Raw genomic sequence first — 11,018 nt, forward strand, 5'->3', positions numbered from 1 at the left:
CCAATTATCAAAAGGCTTCCTGTTCCCAAAATGAGAACTTCCCCTCTCCATCTTGGGATTCTGCAGCACGTGGCATTTGACAATCCAAAGTCTGGGCTGTGTATTTCTTATTTTTTTAATCTAAGATTTTTGTTGTTGCTGCTTTAATATTTATTTATTTGGCCATGCTGAGTCTTAGTTTTGGCATGTGAGATCTTTGATCTTCGTTATACCATGTGGGATTTTTAGTTGTGGCATGAGAACCCTTAGTTGAGGCATGTGGGATTTAGTTCCCTGGCCAGGGATTGAACCCAGGCCCCCTGCATTGTTGGTGCAGAGTCTGGACCACCACTGGACCACCAGGGAAGTCCCTGTGCAGTCTTTAAACAGTGTGATCGGCAATAGGGATGGGGCAATTCATTGTGCAGGACTGTCTCCTTCGGTGTAAATCATCTAAAACCCTTGCTTTCAGCTCATTAAATGATAGTAACTCTTCTGGTTATTGTGCCAGCAAGAAACATCTGTACCATTTCTATATGCCCCTCAAGGGTGGTACCACCTCCTGTTGAGAGCAGGTGAGTTTCGGAATTAAAGGAGTCTTTTGGTTCAATGCAAAGAGTGCACTGAACATTCTGAGATTTTGTTTACTATTAACACTAAGTCAATTTCAGACTGCTAGACTCTCTACAGTGGAACATAGGATCATTTGTTGTTATGACATTGAAGAGGTTAGTTTTGATAGTAAACCTTGAGGATACAATTCTCAGATCAGGACCTATTCAGCAAACAGGCTTCAGTGGGAATAGAAGGTAAGAGGATACAGATGAAAGTCCTGGTTACCCAGGTTTAATTATCCAGAGCCATAGAGTAAGCTGGGCTTCCCTGGTGGCTCAGGTGGTAAACAGTCTGCCTACAAAACAGGAGACTTGAGTTTGATCCCTAGATCAGGAAGATCCCCTGGAGCAGGGAGTGGAGACCCGCGTCAGTATTCTTGCCTGGAGAATTCCATGGACAGAGAAGCCTAGCAGTAGTAGCCTAGGCTGTAGTCCATGGGGTCACAAAGAGTTGGACATAACTGAATGATTAACACTTTCACTTTTTTCACTTTTCATATAGTGAGGCAGAGAGCCTAGGTGGGCAGATGTCGGGACCACTGGGGGAAGATGACCCCTTATAAGATAGCACTTCCCACTTTTCCAGCCAACTCCCAACCAAGACTCATTTGATGGCTGATGACCAAAGATTATAGAGTTACACAAGTTGATTAGCCATCAGAGCTGTACCCAGAGACATATTCAAGAACTGCCATCATGACCAGAACAGTATAGTCAAAAGCCCAATGAGAAAAATCCAGAATGGTCAAGCCTGCTGTGTGATCGAATGTCCAATTCTCCAAATATCTGCATCAAAACAGAAAATTTGATTGACAAATATTTATTGAATACTGCTATTGATTCAGTGTTTGCTTCCCTACAAATTCGTATGTTGAATCCTAATCCCCAGCATGATTGCTGTCGGAAGTGATGCCTGTTGGAGGTGTTTTGTGTCCAGGTCTTAGTTTATAAAGGTGACAGAGTGTTGACATGGAGAAGTCAATGCCATTGAAAGAAATGTTTAATGTTACAGTTCCCATAGAAACAAGAGGCAGGTTTGTCACATGGGGACAAAGGAGTGCCATTTAGTCAGGAACCAGAAGCAGAAGTAAGGGGAAGGTTTAAAACATGGTCATTATTGGAGTTTCCATGGGCAAGGTAAGGCAGGGCAGAATAACCAATTTAGGATTGGCTAGTTTGAATAATTTTGTTAGATTTGCACTATAAGTGTGCTCTTCCTCTTTTTTTTTTAAAAAAAATTTAGTGGCGTGTGACTGCTTTATAATGTGTTAGTTTCTGCTGTACATTGAAGTGAATCAGCTATACATATACATATATTTCCTCCCTCTTGGACTAAAACTATAATTTAAAAAGACACATGTACCACAATGTTTAATGTTGCATATTTACAATAGCCAAGAGTTGTGCACGTGTGCTGTTGCCTCAGTTGTATCTAACTCTTTGTGACCCCACAGACTGTAGCCCACCATGCTCCTCTGTCCATGGGATTCCTCAGGCAATGATACTGGACATGGGAGCAACCTAAATGTCCATCAACAGATGAAAGGATAAGGAAGATGTAGGTGTGATATCTTGTTTCATGGCACCTGGACCTGGGATGATTCAGGCAAAGGTATATTGCCTCCTTGGATGCACAGGTCAGACAGAGGCAGTATGGTTCTGGATTGGTTGTTTTCATATCAAAGACAAGCTTCTGTTGAGCCCTTGGCTATCTCTAAGAGTTAGCTACCCCCAGGAAGGGAAGGTGAGTCTCCCTGAATCCAGAAGGTTTTTAAAGATGTCAAAATATCATAATACACAGAAAATTTTTTAAAAATGATTAATTCAGGAAGTGACTGTGTCATAAGGGTGGAGCCCTAATGAATGGGATTAGTGCCCTTATGGAAGAGGTCCCAGAGAGCCCCCTGCCCACCTTTACTGTGAAAGGACACAGCAAATTGATGTCTCCCTGAACCAAGAAATGGTCTCTCACCCCACACTGAATCTCTCAGTTTCTTGGGACTTTCAGCTTCCATAACTATGAGAAGTAAATTTCTATTGTTTATAAGCCACCCTGTCTATGGCATTCTGTTACAGCAGCTGAACTAAGACAAATGCCAGGGCCACCCTGGACCCTCAGTAAACACAGATGGAGAAAACAAAGCTGATGTCCTCATGTATGTAACTCTCAAACAGGGGTAGCAAGCATGTAAAATGCATAAAACTACCTCATAAATGTAGGGTTATGTGTGAACTAGAAAGGTAGAATAAAGGAAGGAGATAATATCAGGACAACCCTTCTAGAAAAGTTTAGAATGAGAGATATTTTTTGACATTTGACAGTTAAGGAGGGCTGGATAATCCAGGCAAAGAGAATGGCATGAACAAAAGTACAATGCATTAAAAAAAAAAAAAGCGTGTGTGTTGGGGGTGGATGTTAATGCAGGGGAGAAAGATGTTCGGAAACCACAGTTGTTCTTGTCATTTTTTAATCATTGTATTAGGTCTGACTGCAAAACAAAATACCAACTGCACGGCTAAAACAGGGCTTCCCTGGTGGCTCAGATGGTAAAGAATTTGCCTGCAATGCAGGACATCTGGGTTCAATCCCTGGGTAGAGAAGATGCCTTGGAGAAGGGAAAGGCTATCCACTCCATTATTCTTTCCTGGAGAATTCCATGGGCAGAGAAACCTGGCTGGCTACAGCCCATGGGGTCTCAAAGAGTCAGACAACGATCAAGTGACTAACTACACTACCACTACTACACAGTTAAAACAACAGAAATTTATTTTTCACGTAAATGAAAGCTGGAAGCCAGTTTCTGGTGAAGCCTCTCTTCCTGGCTTGCAAGCAGTCCATAATAATGGTTTCTGGAAGTCTTGAGAATAAATTAATCTTTCACTCCTGATAGGTGTTCCACTAGTGAGCCAACTGGCTGTGTTGGACTTCATTAGCCTGCACCCAAAACACAAGCCATATTCTTTCTCAGGTAAAAACCCAGAAAGAATTATTCTGAGTAGAGACCCTGCATTGTGCAGGAACAAGGATGAGATTTGGGACCCAACCCAGACACCAGTAGCATCACCACCATTTGCCTGGTCCTGGAGTGTATCAAGGAGATCAAGAAGAAAGGACGAGTTGCCCTGGATGCCTGGCATCCAAAATGAAGGCAATTCCAGTTAGTGCTGCCTTGTTTCTGCCACAGGGGAGGCCCCTGGAAGTCCTTCATTCCTAATTACCCTTAGATAACGAATGCATACAATGGTGAATGTTATTAGAATAATTTACTGTTCATCAAGAACAAGGGACAATTAGAATAATTCCCTATTAGTATTCACATGTCCCCTTGTGAAATATACTCCCACCACCTCGGGCTCCCAGGGCTCCCATTACAGGAACCGGATCCCCCTCTGCAGCACCAGGCTACGTCCAATAGGGTTATTAGGCAAGGGAAGTTATTGGCTGTGTAATTAACTATGTAATTAACTCAGAGCGCTGAATGCAATCAGCACCTAATCTAATAGAAACGTGTAATTAAATTGCATCTTTAATCCCTGGGAAAGTCTCTGCATTGGGGTGTGGGAATCAACCTGGCAGGGTGCCCCCAGGTCTCCATTATCTTCAATTAGACAATTAATTGATATTCAAGTTACCTTTCTCATTCAAACCTAATTGAATTTCTCCCTACTCCCCATGAGGTGTAATGTGTTTATAAAGATGCTTTTCTTCATTCACTGCCTGGAGAACCCACAACAGAGTGGTCATCACCCTGCTCCCTCAACCACTTACCCAGATATTAGATGCCAGCAAGTGTCCCCTTTAAGAGATTGATTGGTGCTTTGCTTTTTCCTTCTTATCTTTGTATCTGAACAGTGGTAACTGGCTGGAAAGCAGCTTAATCTGTGACTAATGAATTTTCCCTCCTTACTGAGGCAAAGTCAGGCAGTTGTTGCCAACATCTCCATTTTGGTCTTTTAGTTCTCCTTTCACTCTGCCTGATTTTAATGCATTCTTCCTCAATTTCCTCCTTGTCCCCTGGAGTGCTACTCCAGCACCCTGCTGAGTGCCTCTGCACCCACTTTCCTCCTTAAATCCAGCCCTGGGAGAGCCAAAAGCACCAGTGACTGCTTCCATGCTCTCTCTACAAAGACAAGGCTCACAATCTCAGAACCCAAACAACCTCCCCCAGGCTTGGCTTTCTCCTAGTGCTGGAGAAGACTCTTGAGAGTCAGACTGCAAGGAGATCACACCAGCCAATTCAAAAGGAAATCAACCCTGAATATTTACTGGAAGCACTGGTGCTGAAGCTGAAACTCCAGCACTTTGGCCACCGGATGTGAAGAGCTGACTCACTGGAAAAGACCCTGATGTTGGGAAAGATTGAGGGCAGGAGGAGAAGGGGACAACAGAGCATGAGATGGTTCGATGGCATCACCAATTCAATGGACCTCAGTTTGAGCAAACTCTGGGAGATAGTGAAGGACAGGGAAACCTGGTGTGCTACAGTTCATGAGGTTGCAAAGTGTCTGACATGACTTGGAGACTGAACAATAATGATAACAACAGAGGAGAAAGGAGCTGGGAGGTGAGAGTCTCCATGGTGATGGAGATGCAGAAGAGAGACATGGAGGCTCAGGGTGAAATGGACAGAAAGACATTGGGAAACAGCATTGTGGCAAGAGAGGAGAGGAGAGGCGGGGAATGTGGGGAGAATGAAATCAATTGGATAAAGGGAAGGTAGAGAGAATAGAGAGGGATGTAACAAAAGAAGCAAATGAGAGAGAAAGAGAGAAGGGGGAGGAGAAGACACCCTCATTTAATAGAGCTGTCCTCAAGGACACAAAGCATGTGTGTGAGCCAGCCAGCATCAGCCGTTCGGGAAAGATCCATGAAGGCTCGACTATCACACAGAGGCTCCGACTGGAGTGGAAGCTTCTGATTGTACTGTACACCTGATAGTCTAATCTGAAATGAGAATCTCAGGGAGGCGTAGCCATCCTCAAAAAGGCTTCCTTTCTTATAAAGCAAAAAAAATAAATAAAACTTTCTCCATCCCCTCTGCCTTCAGAGGTTTAACAAAAGTGCCTTCATTCAGAGACATCACTTATCTCCAGTGGCAATCAGCTTAAATATGTCCCATTATCAATCTGCCTACTACTGTACATCAGCGGGTGTTGTACCAATACATAGTCAAGTGTGGATAACATACTCATAATTGTGTGTCTGTTGAAAGAAATTTCAATTCCCGAAGAGGGGAGAGGAAAAGCCAAAGCCAATGAGACAGAGCCTGTGCCCTGAGCTGTGCCCTAATCTGCAAGCCAGCTCTGCTAGGAAGGGTGCATTCATAGAGAGATTGGGCTCTGCAGACTAGGTCAGGACTGGAGGCAATGAGGCATTGCCTGCTGGAAGGGTCCTTTCTGGGCATTACCAAGAATTGGGAAGAGAAGGCTGACTAGGAAGGATTGTAGAGGGGAACTTGTTTGAACTCAATTATAGGATCAGATAGGGTGATTGGTTGGTAGAGATTAGGATGTCAGGGCCTACTGACTCCCTCAAATCTCCTTTTCTTACTTATTGTACTGCTGGGAATGTCAATATTACTCATTCACATTTCTGTCATCCAATGACCTTTTACTTACAATCATTTAAAAAATAAAGGTACCCTTGCCAGGGCTGTTGAGTCTTGAAATATCAATGTGTGTATCTGATCTTCATCACAGAGGTTGTGTGTATCTGATCTTCTCCCTTCCATCTCTGCTTTCTTCCTATATAGCCTCTCCCAGAGCTGAAAGTGTGGTAAATCCTTAGTCCAACTGGATGAATGGAATGAGGCTTCCACACAGGTTAAATGAGTCTTAGCTTTTAAAGCCTAGCAAAGTCTTTTATCTCATTGGATCAGTGCAGGATTTCCCAGGTGGCACTAGTAAAGAACTCGCCTGTCAGTGCAGGCGAATAAGAGATACGTGTTGAATCCCTGGGTCAGGAAGATCCCCTGGAGGAGGGTCCAGCAACCCTGGAGAATCCCACGGACAGAGGAGTGTGGTGGGCTACAGCCTATGAGGTCGCAGAGTGGGACATGACTGAAGCAATTTAGCACGCATGCAAAGTCTTTCATCTCACTGCTGCTGCTGCTGCTAAGTCGCTTCAGTCATGTCCGACTCTGTGCGACCCCATAGAAGGCAGCCAACCAGGCTCCCCTGTCCCTGGGATTCTCCAGGCAAGAACACCGGAGTGGGTTGCCATTTCCTTCTCCAATGCATGAAAGTGAAAAGTGAAAGTGAAGTCGATCAGTCGTGTCTGACTCTAGCGACCCCATGGACTGCAGCCAAGCAGGCTCCTCCGTCCATGGGATTTTCTAGGCAAAAGTACTGGAGAGAGGTGCCATTGCCTTCTCCTTTGGATCACCATAAAAATGGCATACAGTAGCCAAGGTTCAGAGTGTAAAAGAGGCTTGCCTAAGACCACAGATCCAGCAAGGGATGGGATTTCCACTTACCTCCCAGCAGAGCACAGCCACTGGGCATGATGCACCGTTCACATCTTCCAGGCAGTTGAGCCAGGAGAGCTCAGCCCCCCGTTTCTACTTCTCATTCAGTTCTGAGACAGGCCTGGGACCTGGGACCCTTTGCAGCAGTGCTGCAATGCTTGCACCTAGACACACCTCTCCTTGAGCGCCAAAATACAAAGAAACTGTGTGAGACTAAAAATAACTACATGCATGTGCAGTTGGGGCAAATTCTGGACCCAAAAAATACACTGAGATAAAAAACCCAACTACTACTTTCAAAGAGCCTGGAGCAAAAACAGGGTATCAGAAGCAAAAGCAGGGTTCTGTGCATGCCCTCAAAATCACCTAAGGGCAAAACACCTCAGCCACCCCACTGGCAGCCCCCCGCCCCCCAGCTCCCTTCCTTCACTCCATATAAGGAACCAGCCCCACCCCCCGCCTCCTCCGGGAGCAAGCAAGCAAGGGAATTTGTTGTTTGTCCTTGCTCCACTCTGCTTCAGCAGGAACCCAAAAAAAGCCTTATCTGAATTTCTTGTCTGGCCTCTGATCATTTTCCATTGATTAAGGAAGTCAAGAACCCTGGTCAGTAACAGCTCCAGATTACTGGGTGACCTGGCCAGATCTTTTCGATTTCCTTCCTGATCTGTAAAATCTGAAACTGTTTCCTGCTTTTGGCTTGGGTCTCAGACCATCAGTACTATAGGTGGAAGAAAGCATAAAGTTCTTTTGGTGGTGGGTGGGGGGTCCTCCTACTTCTGTCCCCTTCTCCCTAGTAGTGAAGTGTATGATTGTTGGCATTATGGTACATGTGCTAAGCCTAAGGAATGAGGAAAAAGGATTCCTCCCTTCTATTCTAGTGCTTTCCTTCACTAATAAGTCAGGAGACTTGGAAGTGTCTTTGAACCCCTGGGTGTTTTCAGCTTCCTTGCGTGGAAAACAGAAATAATCATATTTGCTTTTCCAACTCTGCAGGACTATTCTAAGGATCAAATAATGTAATATACATGGTAAAGCTCTCTAGTACACAGAAGCTTTTCATTTAGTATTTCTAGCCTGGTAGGCTGCAGTCCATGGGATTGCGAAGAGTCGGACACGACTGATCGACTTCACTTTCACTTTTCACTTTCATGCACTGGAGAAGGAAATGGCAACCCACTCCAGTGTTCTTGCCTGGAGAATCCCAGGGATGGGAGAGCCTGGTGGGCTGCCGTCTATGGGGTTGCACAGAGTTGGACACGACAGAGGAGACTTAGCAGCAGCAGCAGGTATATTTATCTGCATTAAGTTTCAAGACTGAAATGAATGATGCTCAGCCATGAAAGCCATAGATGAAGGATTCTTTGTGTCTTAGCTGACTCTATTTACAGCGTATCCTTAAGGATAACTATTTGTTTGTTTTAAGGGAAAGATCCAGCTCTCCAAAAAGATACTCAGGACTTTCAGGACATGAAAATGGACTTTAGATGTCACAACTTTGAATTTCACTCCAGGGAGCCAAGCTTAGTAAACACTTTCATGTGTAGGCAGCCCCCTTAATCAAGCCACTGAATCTTAACCTAACCTTCACAATAAAAGTATAAATAGAACCCTGATTAAATAATTGTTATTTTCCTGCTGAGAATCTCAATTGGGGCTCAGTCTTTACTGTAATATGTTATGCAAATGCTACATAGAGCATGTATATGTCTCCTGCCTGCAGCAAACTGTGTATTTAATTACACCAACACAGGACTGGGGATCAAACACTTGGGTTCTAGACACTGCTCTGCCAGGGACTCACTGTGTGACCTTGAGAAAGTCACTTAGTCTTCCAGAGCCTCAAAGTCCTTGTCTTGTCTTGTATCAGGGAGATCAACAGTTTGCACTCATTGATGGCCCCTCCCTCAACCATGAGGCCCATGTTTTCAAAAACATCTACTAATCTGCATTTATTGCATGATAATTAATTCATTTCCCCAAGTCTAAATATCAAAGGCACTTGTAACTGGAAGTCAGAAATTCTGATCAGACACATATAATCAGAGTTAACACACTAAACTGAAATAATTCCAACGGAAAGCAAAGAAGCGTGACATTTGAGTTTGTCATGTAGCCTCATGACGGGTAGGTGAGGGGAATGTATTAGGTATTTTTAAATATTAACAATAACTCACCAAGTTCTTTTACCACCTGTGCCAAGCCCCAAATCTGTAAAAACAGGTAGAAAATCACACAAGTGTCCACTCACTCTGAGTTTCTGTCTGACTCTGGGAATTGAACATGTATTTATTCTGGGGATTTAGGAAGGTGTACCACCTACAGATATCCCTGACCTCAGAAAGCTTACATTCTAGGGAAAGACGTTGTTGTTTTTCAGTCACTAAGTCATGTCTGACTCTTTGTGACCCCATGGACTGTGGCATACCAGGCCTTCCTGTCCATCACCAACTCCTGGAGTTCACTCAAACTCATACCCGTTAAGTCAGTAATGCCATCCAATCATCTCATCCTCTATTGTCACCTTCTCCTCCTGTCTTCAATCTTTTCCAGCATCAGGGTCTTTTCTAATGAGTCAGTGCTTCACATCAAGTGGCCAAAGTGCTGGAGCTTCAGCTTCAGCGTCAGTCCTTCCAATGAATATTCAGGGTTGATTTCCTTTAGGACTGACTGATTTGATCTCCTTGCTGTCCAAGAGACTCTCAAAAGTCTTCTCCAGCACCATTGTTCAAAAGTATCAATTCTTTGAGACAGACAAAAATAATAATAATAATAAGTAAGTTACAAGGTACATTAGAAAGTGATAAGGGCTTCAGTGGGCTTCCCTGGTGGTTCAGTGGTAAAGAACCTGCCTGCAATGCAGGAGAGACAAGAGATGCACGTTTGACCCCTGGGTTGGGAAGACCCCCTTGAGAAGGAACTGGCAACCCACTCTAGTATTCTTGCCTGGGAAATCCCATGGAAAGAGGAGCCTGGTGGGCTATAGTCTATGGGGTCACAAAGAGTCAGACACAACTTAGAAAATAACAACAAAGGGCTTCAGAATGAAACAAAGCAGATTGTGGGAGTGAGGATCATCAACTGAGACTGCAGTTGATGGTTAGGGTAGTATGAAAAGTGTTAGTCGCTCAGTTGTGTCCAACTCCTTGCAATCCCGTGGACTTTAACCTGTCAGGCTCCTCTATCTATGGGATTTCACAAGCAAGAATACTGGAGTGGGTAGCCATTTCTTTCTCTAGGAGATCTTCCTGAACTAGGGATCAAATCTTGCATTGCAGGCAGATTCTTTACCTTCTGAGTCACCAGGGAAACCCCTGTGATCAGGGTAACATTACAGCAAAAACTTGAAGTTGGTGAGAAAGCAAGGCAAGTATGCTTAGAGGGGAAACAGCGTTTCAGGCTGAGGCAGCAGTAGATGCAAAGGCCCTGGGGTAGACACATGCCTGTTATGCTCAGACATCAGTAAGAAGGCCAGAGAGCCTGGAACAGAGTGAATCCTGTGGGCAGAGATAAGCTCAGAAAAGTTACAGGAGCCCCTCTCATAGGAATGTAGACCATTGTAAGAATGTGTCTGCTGCTCTGAGTGAAGCAGATACCATGGAAGTATGGCACCCTAGGACTTGGGTGCAACGGAGTGTCATGGTCTGACTTCAGTTCTGAAAAGATCATCTGTTCGCAATGAATTAACAAGGGACTGTAGGAAAACAAGTGTGAAAGCAGGAAGGCCAGTTAGGTTATTGCTGTGGTCATAGAGATGAGAGTGTCTTGAACATAGGTGGCAATGATAGAGGTGGTAGTTCAGTCACTAAGAGGTGTCTGACTCTTGTGACCCCATGGACTGTAGCCTTGCCAGGCTCCTCTGTCCATGGGATTCTCCAGGCAAGAATACTGGAGTGGGTTGCCATTTCCATCTCCAGATGGCAAGAGGACTGATTTTCTGAAGATTGAGGCCACAGGACTC

General features: G+C 44.5%; 1 non-coding gene across 1 annotated transcript; it reads right to left on the minus strand.

Moving 5' to 3' along the window:
- Positions 1-269: 269 nt before the first annotated feature.
- On the minus strand, positions 270-345 carry TRNAV-AAC. Its single transcript has one exon. It is a non-coding gene; the product is annotated as a tRNA-Val (tRNA).
- Between the last annotated feature and the right edge of the window lie 10,673 nt (positions 346-11,018).

The sequence above is a fragment of the Bubalus bubalis genome, chromosome 3 (genome assembly GCF_019923935.1).
Source record: "Bubalus bubalis isolate 160015118507 breed Murrah chromosome 3, NDDB_SH_1, whole genome shotgun sequence".
In the NCBI taxonomy this organism is placed as follows: Eukaryota; Metazoa; Chordata; class Mammalia; order Artiodactyla; family Bovidae; genus Bubalus; species Bubalus bubalis.